This window comes from Periplaneta americana, chromosome 14 (assembly GCF_040183065.1).
Source record: "Periplaneta americana isolate PAMFEO1 chromosome 14, P.americana_PAMFEO1_priV1, whole genome shotgun sequence".
Lineage (NCBI taxonomy): Eukaryota > Metazoa > Arthropoda > Insecta > Blattodea > Blattidae > Periplaneta > Periplaneta americana.
Window position 1 is genome coordinate 58,246,945 of NC_091130.1, and position 18,157 is coordinate 58,265,101.

At 35.6% G+C, this 18,157-nt stretch overlaps 1 protein-coding gene across 1 annotated transcript in view; it reads left to right on the forward strand.

Moving 5' to 3' along the window:
• LOC138713339 (uncharacterized) overlaps positions 1-18,157 on the forward strand; it is a 41,176-nt gene that overhangs the window by 16,107 nt on the left and 6,912 nt on the right. Inside the window, exon 2 of the transcript XR_011335847.1 lies at positions 17,859-17,898. The gene's annotated coding sequence lies outside the window, so the exon portion shown is untranslated. The remainder of the gene's footprint in view (positions 1-17,858; positions 17,899-18,157) is intronic.

Genomic DNA, 18,157 nt, shown 5'->3' on the forward strand with positions numbered 1-18,157 from the left:
ACAAGAATAGAAGAACAGCAGTTGAGGTGGTATGGACACGTCCAAAGGATGGAGGAAGGAAGGAAGACAAAGCAGTTTGCAGAAGCTAAACTCCCAGGAAAGTCGCCCGAAAGGAAGGCCAAGAATAATGTGGGAAGAAGTTATCAAGGAGATAGTCGAAAAAAGAGGAAAGTCGATTGCACAAATAAAACTTCTTACAGTTGACTGGGAACAATATAAGAAATGGATCAGAGGTAAGCCCTCCATGCTACTCCGGCGGCAATACGGAGGTAGTGAAAGAAGAAGAAAAAGAAGCTCTTTTCCATATATAGTCATATAGGAAATGAATCTATCCTAAATCAGAGATAAATATTTTTAATCTTAAGGGCCACGGACACTGGCCTAAATTGAGTTTTACTTTAAACATTCCTATCTCAAGCGTGTTGAAATGGAATGACATTGGTGGCCTACTAGCTGATTGCAATACTCTGGGTATCCACGGATTCTGTTAATTTATTAAACCCACTGCTTCCTTAACTTATTTTATGCTCGACCATGCCGAAATGTAGTAATTATACACCTGATAGCAGTCCTTTAATGCATGTCATTAAAGTACACCTACTCATTAAAGTACAGGTGTTCAGCCAATGACAACTCAGCTTACAGGTGTTCAGCCAATGACAAGTCAGCTTTGTACCGTTATAAAACCGCAAGTATCGATTATTCTCGGATATGCAATCGAAAAAGAATTAGCAAAAAGTCACGGAGGCTGGAAATCCAATACTGTCGCAGAAGGTTATGTTCTGTTACTATAATAATTAGAGTTAATTGTAAGTAATATTCAAATAAATTCAGTTTGTCATCTCGTTTTTCAATGTCGAATTCAGTAATCAAGGTTATATCAAGTTTAACAGGATTACATCAAGGTCAATGACATTATTGTTCCTCGGAAAAAATCAATACTTTCGCGTCTGCGCACATCTCACAATTCACGACCTAGAACAAGGTCACTTCCGATCTTGTCAGATACAAATAAAATGTATACATCTGAATAATTTCAAGTTAGAAATATGGTCGAGCTTAAAAAGTCGTATGAAACTTGCCTATAATGGTAATTAAGACGCTCGTATGAATATTATGAAACTCGCTTGCGCTCGTTTCATAAATATCCATACTTGCGTCTTAATTACTATCATTATAGGCTCGTTGCATAATGTACTATTCCAACAGAAATCTGTAAAGCAATATACATGTTACAGAATTTTTCTATCAATAACAACTATAGTAGTCCGAATACTAAGTTATAGCAAACTACTTACTTGAAATATGATATATTTTTTGTTTTGTCACTTGACTTGCTAAAGTTAAGTTATAAGCAGAACACACAAGAGGCATCTTAATTAGGGGATTTAAAAATCTCCATTTGTGTATACACCTCCTTCTGCTAAGCAAGCTGCCAGTTAAAACATGGAGTCCAGTAGTTCAAGCTGGTACCACCCAGAGTGCTGATACAGACTTCGCCACTCTATATTCCTACTTTTAGCTCGATAGTCTAGCCTGTATATAGCCTAAGCAGTCAGTAGGACTTCCCGCTGCAGGCCAATCAGGAGCTAGTTCCTAGTCCCAACTGTCTGTTATGTTGGTCGAAGCATGTTCATTACAGGTTTCCACACTGTATTCAGCTGTAGGCCCCCATTTCTCTTGAAATTATTGCCATCTAGTTGGATTTCGATGACTTCCTTGATGACTAGGTAGTTCCCAATAACCCTATGCCTTTTCCAAGATGGTGGTGGCATTGAAATCTATCTTGTGGCCCATTTCCAGGCTGTGTTGCGCTACTGCCAACTTATCAGAGTAATGTAGTCTTATGCTGCATTGATGTTCCTTACAGTATTCCATAATGGTGCGTCCCGTCTGGTCAATATAGCATTTTCTGCAGTCACAAGGTATTTTATAGACACCAGGTATACTAAGACCAAGGTCGTTCTTAACTGGTCTCAGTAATTTTTTTACTAAAGATTATTATTTTTTTTGGTCCTACAGAATATATCTGTCTCAGTAGCTAAGTTCAGAACTTTCATATGTTTCTTGACTTTTGAATAACTGTATATTTTTTCTCCCTTGTGGCCTATATGTAATTATTTTCATCGGAATCTTTTTTTTTTTATATCTATCCGCTCTACATGTTGCATCCAAGAGTTTCTGTAAGTTAATTGAAGGGTTCAGAACCATAGTGGGCCAAGCGCAATTTACTAAAACCGTAAAAAACAAGGGTTAAAATGAAGTTATTACCATAATTCAATGGAAACATATAGCAAGTAATATAAAGTATACACATTAAAACTAAATGATATGTCAGTCTTCATTAAACTACAGCATTCACTTAACTTTAACCCTTGTTTTCTCTATTTTTAATAAATGGCGTTTAGCCCACTATGGCTCTGGACCCTCCAATTGCTGATTGTATGCTGGTGACTAAGAGCCTAAACAAATATAACACTACAGTTTTTTGAATTCGTTTATTAGTTTTCTTGTTTATAAAAATCCGGAACATACCAGAATCCGCTTCCCTAGTACATTTTCAGGACACTGTAATAGTTAGAATATTTCTGATACCTTGTCCTGGAAAAATCGACCAAAATACTTCTTCCCCATACTCTTATAATGATAAAGTAAAACTCTTTATTAGTTTCCTTTTTTGTGTATGTTTCAGTATAGTAAAACCGTTGAATTAATCCCATAGTGACAGGATTTATGTTGTATTTTTTTTTTTTTTAACACGCATCAAAGCTTATAATGTCAAGCAGTGCTGTCACATTTTCGTTGTAAAGATAATCCTTAGATAAATTATTTTTATAACAACATCCATACACTGATTTGTACCACAACCATCTGCAGGAAACAAATTTTAAGCAATAAGATGACTTTTAATTAAAATTGAAATTAAAATTATTATACATCTTGATTATACAACTTTTAACACTGTATCACTTCGGAATATGTATTATATGTCTTTCTCGTGTTCTGTTCTGAAGATGGCCAATAACACGCTGAAACATGTTAACCAGGTACAGTAAAATTTAACACGAGAAAGACATATAATACATATTCCGAAGTATAATTATTAACTTTTTTCATCTATCTATCAACTCAATAGCCTATATCATAATAATCACAATGTTTTATATTCGGCATGGAGTTTATATCGACACATCAATTAAAAATGTTAACTCATTAGTTAAACATATGTTACGGCTCCTTGTGATTGGAGCAGTATCTGAGAAAGCCTGATCAATAAACAAACTGTTATCTTACCTCTTCAAAGGAAAACGTCGTCTTTGACACTGCTTGGGTAAACATGAAGGCTACATGGAACTCAAATCCCCTTCAGAAACTGCCAGCAAATTACTGGTATGTTTGGCAGCATACATTTCCAAAAAAATAAATAAATAAAGGCATTGCTTCTTTACGACTTTCATTTCCTGCCACAGCAAAGCTGGCATAATCTTTGACCTTCTCCTACAAATGGTGAAATTGGAAAAATACCTTCAAAGTGGAGGAGTGCTGACTTAGACGTATGGGTTTGCCTGCGAACCCTGTGGATGAGAATGCGTCTATGTTATACAGTACTTCACTTAGATGGAGTTGTGCTAGAGTCACCTCCATCAGGATGATTATAGTCATCAACAGTTATGGTTCAAGTTCATTTGAGCCTGTTCCTGTGTCTCAAGATGTCTTGATTTGACCATCATTGTTCAGGTGTTCATCTGTCTCGGAATTTCCACTAAAGTTAGTTGACTTTAAACAGAGAAAAATTCTGATTTAACGGTCAACGAATTTTGTAACAGATTTGAATATTTTTGTCGGTGATAGGCCTAGTTCACAAGTAAAATACAAATTTAATCTATATAAGTAATATTTAAGTTTTACAAGCATATTATATAAGTGTCGATAAGCTGAGAATACAGAAGTTTATTGACTGTTTGCCATCTAAAAAGCTTATCAATTGCTGAGTGAAATGTATTCACTAAATTACTCGTAGCATGATGTGTATGAAAATGTTATATAGATTACACAATAAGAAATTAAACTTGTGAAACATATTGAAAAAGTAGTTTTGACAGTTCCGCAGTGTAGGTGTTGTTAAATATTGTGCATTGTCGACTTTAAACTCATTTTAAGAGTGGTATTCACCTGTTCGTTTGAGTTCTGACTTTATTGTGAAATGTCCGTTTAATATTTTGTACATTTGACAGTTCATATTTTTAATATAAACTTCATATTATCATTCCCGATTCTCGGATGTGTCTAAACGACCACAAAGCTCAATTTTACCATTTTTTTAGCAAAAAGTCTGGTAAGATTCTCGCGAGGTTAGTGAAAATTTTACATTGGCAAATGTTTCTGTGCAGCTGCAGCAGGACTATGTTGCCACGAACGTTCTTCCCAGAACTGTAGTTTCACATCCCTCTGTGAAAACTCAGTTTATAATAATAATAATAATTATTATTATTATTATTATTTATTTATTTACTAATATTTATTGTGCTATGCAACAGCATGGGGCCAATAACAGTTCAGCACAAGATTTACAGTGTACAATGAATAACCAAACAGTGCATACAAATAATTATTAAAATTACAGACAAATGCAAATAAACAATAATGACAAAATGAATGGATAACAAAAACAGTGCATACAAATAATTATTAAAATTAGAGACAAATATAAATAAACAATAATGACAAAATTAATAGATAATTACAAAAATACATGATACAGAAAAGCTAAAAACAACACAAACAAATGAAGTTGAAACGAATATGCTTAATATAAGAATAGCCAAACAACAAACTATACATTAAATGGATCTGAATTAATGTAATGTAAATTGGCAGCTTTCATGCATCTGACAACTGGAGAGAGAGATTTAGGCTTATAGGTATAAAAAAATTTTCTGAAATCTTAAACCATTCGAAGGGGCCCGAAGGTAGATATTGCTTATGAAGGATTCACAATCAATATCACCCTTTAAGGCCTTACAAAAGAATAAGTAGTCAAGTTCAAGACGTCTAGAATAAAGGCTAAAAAAGTTAAAATATTTACAAGTACGCTCATAATTGAAAACAGATGAATTTGGTAAAAACCTAAAAGTATATAGGGACATAAATTTTCTTTGGATGATTTCCAATTTACCCGAATCAGTAGAAATAATAGAATTCCAGGCGACAGATGCATATTCTAGTTTAGATCTGATTAATGTATAATATAGAATTACAAGAGTAGCTGGAGTAGAAAAAGAATAAGTTATAGACCTTATAAGTCCGAGCATTCTAATGGAATGATTATAAATATATTGCATATGATTCTGAAAATGTAATTTGGTATCGAGTAGAATTCCCAGGTCTCTAATACAGTCTTTCCTTATTATGTTGATATTATTAAGAGTGTAATTAAATTTAAGAGAAGTGGTTTTTCTAGAGAAGGAAATGACAAAACTTTTCGATTCATTATCAGCAGACCATAGCTCAGTAGCATTTATATCATTTTGCAAAGTTATACAGTCTGCCAGACTATTTATTTTGCGAAATATTTTAAGGTCATCGGCAAATAAAAGGCAGTTAGAACTTATTCTTTTACAGATGTCATTTATAAATAATAATAATAATAATAATAATAATAATAATAATAATAAAATTTTAAATACCAATAATGTAAATTGTACACAATTTTAATAATGATTCCCCTTAACAAAATCTGTGTAGGCCACTGTAATTGATGATAATGGAAATAATGGATAAACTCTTAATAAAGAAAACTGTCCAAAATAAAACTTCAATTAACGGGAACAGGATGACAAATTGATTTGCAGTAGCTCACATTCATCATCACTGCAAGGATCAATGAAAGGTGTACAAAGCAGTGAAAGAGAAAATATAGTGCATAAGGGCCGGTGCCCTACATGGGCTGACACGCTACGAATTACTATTAGTGTCTTAATATATGAACACCTATAAAGAGAGATAGAGAGAAGTATTCCTATCCACTCACTCTGCTACATAGTACTGTCATGCCATCTGCCACGAAAAGGGCGGATGGCTTGTCTTTGAGAAAATCGCGAGTTATATCCCACTTACGAAAACCAAAATATTTTGTTGTGCCCTTTTTGGCATAGCAACAAATTTATCAAGACAACACAAACGAATTAGGCACTGCATTGTACTTCCTAACTCTCTGACGATTTATATACTGTACTTCCTTATGGATAGGAGGGATTCCTTATTTAGAATGTGATCTCAGGCTTTCTAAATAATCACAAGTTTAGATATTCACTATTACTAAGTTTATTAACAAAATATCAAATTAGAACAGATAAATATGGAGTATTGAAATGGAAGGATTATTTCTGAAGTATCATAATGGCTGTTAATTGTAAAGTATGAGAATTGAATAGTTAATTTTACTTACAGTTTCTGTAGGGCGAACCCTGGTGCTATTCAAAGATGATGCCATTTTTTGCCTTCTTTCTGGATGTCGGGAACTTACGACCACTACTGCATGACCGCTGTCTTGACCAAAGACTAATGACAGCGATTTGGACGTTTCATGTCAATTTTATAAGTTCTCGAACCACGGCCTTGCGACGTAACAGAGTGACGCTATTTTGCCCGCGAATCTTCTAAAAAGACGGTATTGCATTGACCGAACACCACGCTTCTGATTCTTAACCATCATTTCAGATCAGCATTTCCTGTTGTTACTTGGAACAATACAGATTTAAGGAACTCTCACGATTGAATCTCTGTTTTTAATTGAACCAATAGAAAATCAGAATTCAAAATGATCACCAATTAGAAGTCTCGCGAGAGACGCGGTTTGTTAATGATTACTGCATAATCTGTGTATTTTTCGTTATATGTCAGCTGTTGCGTAAGAATGGTTTTGCGCTAAAATGCAAGAGTACACATTTCCTGTCTTGTTCAAGGACTGGACTTGCTTCTTGCTGACTTCGCTAAGATGCACAACTGTAATCGCAACAGGAAACCTGCCACGTGTCGAACCATGTCTTCAGTGATTAAACTGAATGTTTTACTAAGTACCATTTCATTACTTTCAAATCAAGTGAAAATATATTGCTTATGGTCATAAAAAGTTATGATTGCATATCATAATCCTTGGGCACAACAATGCCCTCTTCTTTTTAAAAGATGATGCCATAATCGGCATATGCTTTTACTCCTAATCAAATGAATGGCAAGACATGTCGGATCCTGTGAAGTATGACTATCACACAAGTCTTAGTAGACCTTTTTCTGTTAGGCTTATGGGGTGTAGTTCCCTCGCCAGTGGCCTTCAGATTCATTCAAGCTTGCAGGATTTTAATCCGTTCTAGAGGCCATCATTCATTCTTATTGAGAATTTGGATCGTCTGTGTCTTGTAATCTTGTAAGCTAGTGTTGTATCATTCACATTATAAGAAAAGTCTTTACGGGGGGGGGGGGGGAGTGCCAAAGATTTTGACTTTCATAAGCATTATATCGCAATTGATATAATTTCTGACATTGATATCATAATGGCGGTAGGGCTGCTGCTATTTAATAAATCTGATATATCTATGCATTAAATGAGTAATCCATTTATGTGACGAGGCATAATCTGTATATATAATTTGAACTGGTAATGGAAATTACAGGAAAACGGCTGAACGGATTTTAATGAATGACCCGTCATTTTGAAGCTTGGCATCCAAAGATTTTCAGAAAAATAGTAACATTCAGTGAAGCGTTAGTTTTCGTACATAATTTTCTATTTTCCAAAATCCATCTTTCGTCAGTTTTGAGAACTAATGGTATTTCAGAGTCGGCTGTGATTTCAGAATAAAACAAAACATACACTACAATAAACAATATTACACGAAGGCCATGACCTGCAGAATTGCTGACATATTTAGAGTTCAGATGGCTCAGATTCTCTGACAACATAACATCATAATGCCAATATGTCAATCTTTATTTGTGTAATTTTTTCATAACGTGTAAAAATAACCTGATTCTCTGGTCTGTAGTTTTCCGAGTACAGCTGTGTATTGGATATAAAGAACTGCAAAACTTAAGAATGTTTGATGAGATTATTACTATTAAAAATGAAATATTATGTTAAGTTAATGCAATTATGTGAGTAGACCTATTTGTCACTAATTACACACATTAATGCTATATTGGTGATATGAAAGTGAAATGTTTTGGGGTTTTATATAAGCAGACGCAGAGAAAGAATATTTTAAATTAGATCTTCATTTCTATAATTTACTGAGAGTAGCTATATATAATGTTACCCTGAAAACTATAAAACTTACGTAAGGTAACAATATTGTTATTAAAATGAAATATTTTTATAGTTATTAATCAAGTGATGTGGACCTTTTTCATACATTTAATGGCAGTGTGATGTAGATATTTATATGTGTGATTCTTTAATTTTCCTAGGTAGTAAATGAGTCATTCTTCCTACTTCAGCTGCGTCTTTAAACTAAATCAAAATTAATTTCATATATCTTTGGTTTAATCGAACCTGAAATTTTCTTAACTCTCACCTACAATCCACAATGACCTGAAATAGCTACTGCATTACTCCTACATGAAAAACTCACTGGTCGTCCTAATATTGTTACTTGCGTTTTCGCATTGAACTCAAGAATTGAAGATGGATAGGTTCAAGGAAAAGTATTTGGCATAAAAAAACATTCAGAGAGAGTATGTTTCACTATTATGAAGCAAATAACTTTCAAAATGTGTGTATTCTTCATTGAAAATAAATCTGAACAATTTTTATTTGAACTTCTTATGGACTTAGTTTGTAGCATTTGCTGCACAAGCCACTAGTGTAATATAAACTGAGTTCCTGGATATTTTAATTTATAACTTTGCGGGGTGTCGATAGTATTTACGAATTTTTGCATGCAAAGTGATATGCTGATTTAACGTTATGAATCTCTTATCTGTAGTGTGTTATGGCATGTGTGTGGCATCATCTGAGACTTAGCACTTACATGTTACATACAAGAATATTCATGTTATTCACAAAAATGATCAGTAAAGAATAATCTTCTTCAATACAAATTTTCTTCATTGAGGCGAAGAGGTGTGTGATGCATAACGAAGAGTAGTAGTATCTAGGACCTGGAGACAAATCTAGGTCCAGCAAAGACTGTGTTGGCTGAAGCTGGGCCAGCGCAGGCATCGATTGGTGTGTCTGCTTTCCTCGCAGTAGGGATGGGAGTTCTGGTTTCTTGCACTGGGCCAAGCTCCATCTCGTTCGGCCTTCTCGTAAAGGTTTTGCTGTCTCCGGTTGTTTGCGGGTGAGCTGATATAACCGGACACCATGAAGACATGGACATTGTCAGTATGTCTGTAGCATACAAGCAAGACACAATATAACTCCTGTTATGGTTAAAGCAATTAGACAGGGGTTTGCACTTTCTTGTGTGGGGGATTCTTCTACTTTAGATTTTACACTTTTAATCTTCTCTTGTAATCATAGAGGAATTACAAATAATTATTAAAATCTTTAATATTTGGAAGCATATTCTTTAAAATAATGACATGTTGTTCAGATAGATTTAGATCTGGATTAACTATTTCAGAAGTTATGTCAGGAACAATAACATCGTTAGGCTCATATACTGGATACAGATTTCCAAAACCATGGGGAAACAGTTTAAACTGATCAGAATAAAAATGACAGTTTGCAGATACATTAATAATACCTGTCCATTGAATAATAAATGTAGAAGTTGACAGTTGTGTAGCATTTGGGTTACGACAACTTCTAGTCATACATACGGTAGCTGGTACGCTGTACACGCAATACACCCAATAATTCTTCTGGTATGGTCTGTACCATACAGGTGACCAGCCGTCGGTCACACAGTTTCATTGCTTCCTGGGATTTTCCAAAAAATAGAGCTGCTAAACAATGTGATTAAAAGGAGGCTGAAAAAATATAATCTGGGGGACATAACATGTACATTTCACCTCTACATTGAGATAGATCATTCTCTTCCATGAGAGCATAAAATTGCCTGTTACTTGTGACGACAAAGTAAGGAGCTTGTCCATAGCGGTTATATCAATGGATTGCCTAAATTCAATAAGAGTGCTTTCAATTTCGGTTACTCTCTACATTACCTTATTAATTTGTTTTAACTACTGAATCACAAACTACTATCATGAGCAGGAGTGTAGTAACAAGTGTACAGTCTGAAAGGAAATAATCTAATCAGTCTGTCTGGAACGTAAATTATATCTATGGGAGGACATTTCATCATATTCTGTCCTATGTTGGGTTCAGTTATCTCATCATTATCTAAGTTAGAACTATCATAATCATCATCATCTGGGTTCATATCTTCACGGCCAGAGGAAACATAGGAAGGAGACATCACATCAGAATTTGTCATGGTAGGGTCATTAGTTTGTGCGGTTACCTTTCTCGGTGCAGCTTGTAATTAATATCTTAGCTCAGCTAGAAGTATGTCATCTTCCTCATCGAAATCATTACTCGGGGGAACATGTAACTAAGAGGAATATCATCTTCCAAAGACCATCCGTCATCATGTACCGCTGCTGGTTCCTCACGGGGAGTTTTGTACGACTTTGGGTTATCTCTAATTATTTGGATGGTTTCCGCTTCACTTAAACTACTGTCTTTGTCTCCTTGCCAGGGACGAAACTTGGCTTCTTTAATTTGAGACCCTGGGGGACATAATTTCAACCGGTTTAGGTGCACTACCTGTGTTCTACCATCTTTGAACTTAATTCTGTAGTTCACTTAATTTAGTTTTTCTACAACCCGAAATGGACCAATCCATGGTTTCGACAATTTTTTCGTTATGCCTTTCTTAATTGCTGGAGAGTGTAGAAATACAAAGTCTCCTACCTTGAGACAACGAAACTTTACACTAGGATCTTTGTTGTACTGCTTTGCTTGTGCAGTCTTACTTCGAGCTATTCTGTTTCTTACTACCTTGTAAGCTTTTTCTAGTTTATCTGCTAAAACTTCGACATGCGCATCGGTTATGTTACTTCTCAAAAATTTTGGTACGATATTGATAGGAAATGGGAACTGCATTTCACTACCATGAAGCAAAAAAAAAATGTGGGGAATATCCCGTTATGGAGTGCGATGTACTCCTGTACGCCATCTGGACTATTGCTATCCATTTGTCCCAATCTTTCTGATCTGCACGTACAAAATGTGATATGTTAGTGAACGTTTGATGACTGTGTTCCACTAAGCCATTCGAGATAGGGTGAAACAGACTCATTTGTATTTTTTGAATTTGTAGCAATTTACAAACTTCTTTAAATAATTTAGACAAGAAGTTTCTACCCTGATCTGTAAGTAGCTTTTTCGGAGTGCCATGTCGTGCTACTATCTTCGTAACAAATTCTCTAGCTATTGTTTCAGCAGTTTGATTAGGAATTGGGATTGCTTCGCTATGCTTTGTGAAAGCGTCCATAAAAGTCAACAAATATGTGTTACCTGAAGTTGTTTTGGGAAATGGACCAACTATGTCCATACTTACTAGCTCAAAAGGCTTTAAACAAGTAGCAAAGTTCTGTAATGGAGCTATAGGGTGCCTACCCATCTTTCTCTCAGTACAAGATACACATTTCGCGATGTAATTTTCAATATCAGTTTTCATATTCGGCCAGTAAAATCGTTGTCTAAGCAATTCGAATGTACGTTTTTGACCTTGATGTGCACCAATAGGAGTATCATGGTAAGTATTCAAAATTAAATTTCTCATAGGACAAGGAACAACTAACCGTTGCTCTGAGTTCAACTGCTTTGTATCGAAACGAAACAATACCATTCTGTATCTGCTATCCATTCTAAGTACTTTGGTTCTGCCATCTGAAGATTTCTGAGTGATTTACAGTCTAACTGTTCACTTTTTATAGCGAAAACATTATGCATTCGGGATAAAGTGTCAGCATTTTGGTGACGTTTACCGGGTTTGTATTGGACTTGGAATTGAAATTCAGAAAGTCTTAAAGTCCAACGAAGTAGTATAGAATTTGGTTCCTTTAAGCTCATTAACCAGCGGAGAGCTGCGTGATCGGTCACGGCTATGAACTCATGACCATATAGATAACAACGAAAGTGTTTCGTAGCCCATACAAGTGCTAGTAAATCCCTTTCTGTCGTGCTATTATTTCGTTCAGCTTTATTCAAAACTCTAGAGGCGTATGCTATGGGATGTTCTGAACCAACCTTTTGAGATAGCACTTCTCCGAGGGCAACTCCTGAGACATCAGTCGCTAAAATGAACGGTTGTTTAAAATCGGGATATTTCAAAATAGGTTCACTGCACAAGGCTTATTTCAATACAGTAGAACTTGGTTATAGCGACCTCGTTTTGTGTGACACCTCGCCTAGAACGTCAAATATTCTGTGGTCCAAACTAATTCCCCATAAGACATAGGTATGCTTTTCTACTTTGCTTAATACGACAAATGTATATACGTCTACCTCGCATATAACGTCATTTTCAACCTCAGTTTGGAATACAATTTTCTAAGAACCAAAGTATTTTAAGAAATATTTTGCTGAAATCTGGCAAATCCTTTACTGATCCCTTCTATCATAGACCTCTGGAATGCAGGCAGATTTCCCATCCCATTGTAACCTGCCCGAATTCATGCGGTATTAATGGAAGTTTTCATTAAGTGCACGCATTTTAACGCAGTATGGCCACTAAAAGAAGTGAGTGACGCTTTAGAAGCCATTAGAATTGTAAAAGCTAGGAGAAGGAGCAGTGAAATTACAACTGAAATAATGAACATAGAGTTTAATTTAGAAAGTGTATATTGGGCAAGTAGGAGACAACAGAGTAAAATGACTGATTACTTCACTCCTCAGTAAATAAGTTTTGTGAGTAATGAACAAACTGTTTTAATACAGAATACTGTATTTATAATTGTACATGTATTTTATTGTGTTCATGGTATGCTTAAAAGTGAATACATAAATCTAAAATAAGCCTAATTATGTTTATTATTTTTCATTTTCCACCTCACTAGACTGATAATATGAATCTCGGTTACTACAACACTCGTTTATAACAACATAATTTTCAAGGTCCCTTGGATGTCGCTATAACCAAGTTCTACCGTATATCAAAGGATTCTTGTTATGGTTCTAACCATACAAACTGTTTATCTTTTCTTGTAAGTTCGATAAGTGGTTTTGCAGTCTCAGCAAAATCTGCTATGTGCCTGCGATAGTAACCAACTAAACCAAGAAATGAGCTGACTTCCTTAATATCTTTAGGAATTGGAAATTCTTGTACTTTCTTTGGGTCTGGGTGAATGCCATTCCTATCTACCACATGTCTGAGATAGTCGATTTCGTGCACGGCAAATGTACACTTCACAGGGTGTGCTTTTAAGTTTGCATCTCTTTGTAAAATTTCTCGAAGTCTTTCAGCATGCTCTTCTATGGTTGAACTGTACAGGACGATGTCATCAATATACATAAAACAGGATACTCCCTTTAGGCTGGATAGTACTCCGTCCATCAATCACTATGTGCTTGGGACTCCAACCAAACCAAATGCCATTCTGTTATATTCATAAGAACCTAGTGGGGTGCTAAAAGCGGTCTTTTCTTTATCCTTTTCTTCGATTTCCTCTTGCCAAAAGCCACTGTAAAGATCAATTTTACTAAAATACTTTGTATCAGAGAGACTTTCTAACGTTTCAACTATATTGGGAATGGGGTGTGAGTCACCGTGAGTAACTGAATTTAAACCACGAAAATCAGTACAAAACCGGATTTTATCGCAACCGTCGGGAGATTTTTTTTGGTACTAACACAATCAGTGCGCTCCATGGACGAATTATGTTTTTTTTCTAACATGTCTTCTATCATCTCCTTTACTACTTCTTTATACTTATATGGCAATCTGTAAGGATTTTTCTTTATAGGATGCGCACTCCCTGTATCGATCCTATGTTTTACTTTGCTAGTACAACCTAACTTATTCTCCTTACGGTCCTGAAATACGTCCTTGTATTCCATAAGAATGTTCTTAATAACTTTTCTCTCGTCATCTTCTAACTGACTTAAACCTATGCTTTCTAACTTGTTTGCCTGAGGGGAGGACTCTAATTCACCATTTACACATACGGAACTGACTACATCAGCAGCATTGTTCTCACTATCATATTCTCGTATCTCTTTGTCCTCGACAACTGACACTACCTGAGTAGTATCCAATAACTTATTTCGAGCTACTTCTACTGCTTCACCTGAGCAATTTATAAGTTTCACCAGAGCTTTGGGAAATTGTTCACTTGTGTCGATCTGCACTAACATAGGAGAAATATACACTCCGTTAATACCAAAATCACTGGGGTCCATTACCATGGGTACCGGAGTCGAAATACCCTTCTGAAATAGTGGTGAGCTATTTCTCCACAATGTCTCTTCACTTCTAGGCAGAATAGTAACTCTCTATTAAATACACTTAATTCACCAGACATGTTAAACTTCTGAAGAGACTGGGCTGTCCTAGGACTTACTGATTGTTCCCTCTGAACACATTCTGCTTGATACAGTGGACTCACGTTTAAAACAGATTGTTTGTGGGTCGTCGAACATTTCCGGATGATCAATCCAGGTTCGAACACACCTATCCTTTCGCAATGTGTCGATTCGTTTATCAGGTTTACCCATTTTCCATCGGTTTTCAGTCTACCAGTGAGAACATCTAGAGAAATACTATCTTCTCTCATAAAATCAAGACCGAGGATGCCTGATACTTCTAGTCCAAATGACATTGGACACACTAAAAACTCGTGCCGCTTTTGCACGCCATTATCAAATTCAATCATTTGAGCTCGCTTGATTTCAAGATGATGTCCTGTTACCCCTATCGCTACCATTTGCGATGACTTAACCGGTGCTGCTGCTACACCTGGTTGTGCTATCGATACTGTGGGACCTGTATTGATTAACCATTTATGTTTAATCCCGTCTACTTTTACTACTACCATGAGAGCGTCTGTGTGAGATCTCACCATGGAAAGGAGAAAGGGTAGCTTTATTGCCTTGCGGCAGGGTCGTTTACAGGATTGTTTATGAAAAACATTCTTCTTATTTCTACAATATTTGGCAATGTGTACCTCTTTCTTACAATTAAAACATACAAGTGGTTTTCTATAACTCCTAACTGCTTCAGGGGGTTTGGAATTATTTCCATTTTGAAATTGTGTTGTTGAGGCTGAGCCACGTGAGCAGAGTAATTACCCTTCATCTGTTGTCGTTTGCTGCAACAATATCTAGATATGTCCCTTTTTGTTATAATTAAAACAAGTTATCTGGTCATTTACTGAGAAGACGTTTCTAGGGATTGCTTCGTGCCTATTCCCTCCATTCGTTTCCACGTATATTGTAGGCATTTACAGCTAATTGAACTGCGTCCTTCGTATTCTTAGGCATTCCGAGTTGTACTTGTTTTCCTACTTCACCTTTCAAGCCAGCGATATAAGCTGCTAGAAGGTGTATCCGCTTCTTCAGCTAATATTTTCCGTTCGGTTTCGTTTCCTGCATCTTTAATTGTTTTTAGGCTGAGGGCTTTTACTCTATCAGCAAATGCTTTAGGATTTTCATCTTTCTTTTGAGATGTGGTTTGTAACTGAGTATAATGAAAATTATCCGGAAGCTTTTCTTTAAAACGTTCTTCAAATGCAGTTTCAAGATTTTCATATGTAGTGCCATCTTCAGTCAAATCGAGTCTACTATTTAAAAATTCGGCTGCAGGGCCTATTACTTTTAGTTTGACGATGTGCCACTTATCATCATCCAAATTTCCCATTTTAGCTCCAGAATTTACATTATTAAAGAATTCACGAACTGGAAGACTATTAGGTAATCCATTCCATTCTTTCAAAGAACTAGCTATTGTTAAATCCTTAACACGAAGTCGTGAGGCGTGAACGGCTGCTAATTCAGCTTTTAGCCGGTCTGTAATTTGCTCATGGGTTTCCATTTTGTAACACAATTAAGTAAAATTTACAAATTGTTAAATAAACTATTTCAAAACAAAATTTATTAAAATACAGATATGTTGACATAAGTTCAGAAAAAAAAAAGATCGCAATCAATTTGCGTATCCAATTAAAGAAATGAATGCGTAACTATTGGAATAATAAGTTCAATATACTGTACGTACATTATGGTTATGTATAGTTATACGTTGACAGACATATGCTTGCTCAAGCTGCTCGATTCGAACTTCACTTAACTTTATCACTTTAGTGGTAATAAAAATCACATTCTACTTCACTAGAAGCATTGAAATATACTACACAGTAAATAAGCATGAATACAATAATTACTCTTTTATCATCAATATTAATTCAGATTGCACCTACACTTGGAAAACCTGAGAAAATCACATTAAATCAAAAAGTTAAATTTTTCACTGAGAGAGTCTAGGCAAAATCGCCTAAAATTTGCATCTGCCCAAGTACTTGCGTTGCTGAACAACAAGTGTGGTGAGTTCATATTTACTATTATTTATTTGTTTCCTGTGGGACACCAAGATATATATAGTTGGGGGGGGGGAGGCTATCCGTAATCAGTGATATAGGGCAACATTGAAGCTGTAAAACTGATTTTTTACTGAAAGTGTGGATGAACTGAGAAACGCAGAAAGTGATTCCCTGATGGAAGTAGGTGGGGCTATTAAATACACTCAAAATAAAAGTTACCAATTTTCGAATGTTATCGACATTTTGTGCTTTTTGAAATAGAAGTGTATTGTAAAAATCTATTCACGTGGATGCAATTTGAAATTAAATGTTTTATAAATCATGTTATGTAGTTACGATTTCAAGATACACATGTTGTAAACATAATATGTAGCCCTGCATTAGCCCTATGCTAACTCTCACATTACCTAACAGACAACACGAGGTTCATTGTTTGACTCGAATCCGGTTAGTTCCTCATTAAATGTGCAGAACAACAAAGGAGTACTCAATACACACAGAACAACAGAGGTGTACTCAATACACACCAGAACATGTGCAGAACAACAGAGGAGTACTCAATACACACCAGAACATGTGCAGAACAACAGAGGAGTACTCAATACATACTAGAACATGTACAGAACAACAGAGGAGTTCTCAATACACACCAGATATATCTGCAGAACAATAAAGGAGTACCGTACTCAATACACACAGAACAACAGAGGAGTACTCAATACACACCAGAACATGTGCAGAACAACAGAGAAGTACTCAATACACACCAGAACGTGTGCAGAACAGAAGAGTACTCAATACACACCAGAACATGTGCAGAACAACAGAGGAGTACTCAATACACACCAGAACATATGCAGAACAACAGAGGAGTACTCAATACACACCAGAACATGTGCAGAACAACAGAGGAGTACTCAATACACACCAGATTCATTGTTTGGCTCAAATCCAGTCATTCCTGATTAAATCTTGTGACCTTTTATAATCTGATCTGAATGTCAGAAAATTACTGCTAAGCATTATCAGATCGTTTACCATTTATCTATTTGTTTATGAGCTGATGAGGTCTTTTTTGTCTTTGTACATATGCATTTCTGAATTCCATCTTCGGCCTGATTCAGTTTATGAACAATATATCTAATTAGTGTTGAATACACAGTTCTACACCAGATATTTCTAATGTTTCAACAGCAGCTGGCAGAAAACTAAAACATGACAAATCGTAATTTGTATTATATTCAATGCCTGTATCACTCTAATTAATATTACTTACCTGGTTTTAATCGAAATGCTATTTCTTCTCTTTACAGCACCTAATATAAGTACTTGTACTGCTGAACAACAAGTGTGGTGAGTTCATATTTACTGTTATTTATTTGTTTCCTGTGCGACACCAAGATATACACCGTGTTCCGCTTATAAGTATAACAAAAGAAATAGCTATAACTTCTGAATTAATACAAGTATATAGTTGAAACCAACTGCTACAAAGAATGAAAACTGGGAATTTTTGTTACCTTATGTTCCATAAACCTCAACATGGCTTCCATTGGTGGCACGGGAAATATCCAACCGGTATTCAACCTCGACCCAAGTGTTATGAAGCATC